We start from the raw sequence: 2,266 nt of genomic DNA on the forward strand, positions 1-2,266 counted from the left end.
TTTCATTACTGTTATCGATGCGCCTGTCGCTAGACGCACCGTCATCCTCGTTGGAGGGATGTCGCGCTCAACATATTAGAGCCTACGACCCTCTAGTGACTGGCGACGAATAAAGTTATTTGACGCTCCACAGTCCACTAGATCTCTAAGTGACAAATCATTTGTCACTTTTAACGTCAAGGTGGTGAGGGATACATCATCGCCAGGTGAAGAGATACATATGATTGTGTCTGGAGCAACTTTCGTCAAGAGATTTGCAAATTCCCTTGAGGTTGCTGGATCAGTAGGGCGTTGTGCCCCTACTGACCCCGACCGTTTTTTTGGGGTCCGCCTCGCTGGTTCGATTTCGCAACAACGTCGGACCCGCGACCGTTGCCCTTTTTGGCATACGGTCCAAAATTACATTCAGTACCTCTCGGTGCTACGTGGGGCACTACACTCATGAGCGTAGTGTCCTAACTTTTGGCAGCGATTGCGTTCCTGCAATCGCTTATTGCTCGAAAAGCGAGGTCTCTCGCTTTCGACGTAAGAAAGGTTCTTGTCGTCTTGGAGGACGATACGATGACGAACTAGCTTGAGCCTGTCTCAAACTAAAGTCCTCCTGTTCCGCAACGGCTATTGCTTCTTCAAGCGTATCCAATTCAAGCGGAGCAGGTGGGTCTTTACGGGACCATCCGTAAGACCTAGCATGAACACCGTAATTAACATGTGCTCATGAACTGAATTGTTTGTGAATTAATTCGCTAAGAGTCGTATATGCTGGGCATAAGCGGGAACATCACGCTTGCCTTGCTTAGGTTTCAGAAGCTCTGATCGAGCTCTGAACTCAGCCCTAGGCGGTTCAAACGTCTGTTTGAGCCGGGCTTTAAAAATCTCTAGCGAACCAAAAAAATATGGGTCGCACAACTTGAGGCCTAGTGCCACAGTTCTGGCACAACCTACCAAATTTGATTGAGCAAATGCGATTTGCATTTGCTTGTCGACGATGTGACGAGCCTTTATGGCATCGTCCAACTCGACAAACCATCGTAAGAGGGAGTCTTCTTTGACTCCCCTATACTTAGAGACGTCAATCTTTAAGGTTTCGGGACGACGCGTGTGCGTCGTCTCAAGTACTGGGGTCTGTACCTGTTGTTACCTCATAAGTTCTGCCTTTTGAGAGCCTTGCTGATTAAGCAAGGCTATCTTCTCCTTCGCCTCGTCAAGTTCATGTTGTATAAACTAGGCGATGGCTGAATAGATGGCATCTCTGTCCAAACCGGACAGCATGGCCAGGATGGTATCATTCCCTACGGACGAACTCATTTATTCGACCACATTTTTTCTATGTCACTTAGAGAAGAGTAGCTATCACGCGAAACGTGATGCGTATTACCATTATCATCTGACATGTCCATGTTAGATGATAGAACTGTGGTCCTTGGACGGACTACTAAGTGCTACCAGGTGTAAGGGGTACTGCCGACTTGTACTGCTTCAGTATTCCGCTTGCACTGCTTCAGTGCAAGTTCTGCCATACGTCACTTGACGTAGACTTGTACGTGCAGGAAGACTCTCTTTTTTTTTTTAAAACACTTGCTTTCAAGAGGGTTAACTAAAAACTGTATTTAATATACTATTTTCTACTAACTCAATTATGTACTAATACGAACCATATAATAAATTCTTATATGTCTCTCTCTTTGCGGGCGTCCAGTGCTGACTGGACCGCGAAGCAAGTTGATATAATGGTCTTTATCTACCTATGGATAAGCTTTCCGGATATTACTATGTAAAATAATATTTGTAACGGGCTAAAGTTGCCCTAATGTTACACAGTCCCCGTTAAGTACACTTGGTGTACTTAAAGGAATGGTCAATTACTAAATAAAGTAATTAGACCCAGCACTCGGGTGTGGTGCACATTTGTGACCAACCCTTGTGTATGTGATGCACATGGGTGCATTCACATTAGGAGGGATGATGCCCAGCGTCATCGTGATGACGGCTAGCGTCATCCGTTACGCGAGGTATCTAGAAAGATACGCTCGCAATACATATTTAGTGTTATCTATAGAGGTAACATTTTAATTGGTAAATATAGGTATTTATTTTTTAATTCTATTAAATATAAATCAGTCTGAAAACTACTTCCTACTTGTTAAGTGCGCACGAGGAGACGGATTACCGCTCCCGTGACGACACTTAACCAGAGTACTTAGTGTGTTAGGTGAGGTCGCTTGCGCGCCCACCACAACTACCTCACTGCACGCAAGAGAAGCAGGTT

Source organism: Bremia lactucae, assembly GCF_004359215.1.
Source record: "Bremia lactucae strain SF5 chromosome Unknown BlacSF5_NotPlaced_17_SHOA01000003.1_2250557bp, whole genome shotgun sequence".
NCBI classification, from domain to species: domain Eukaryota; phylum Oomycota; class Peronosporomycetes; order Peronosporales; family Peronosporaceae; genus Bremia; species Bremia lactucae.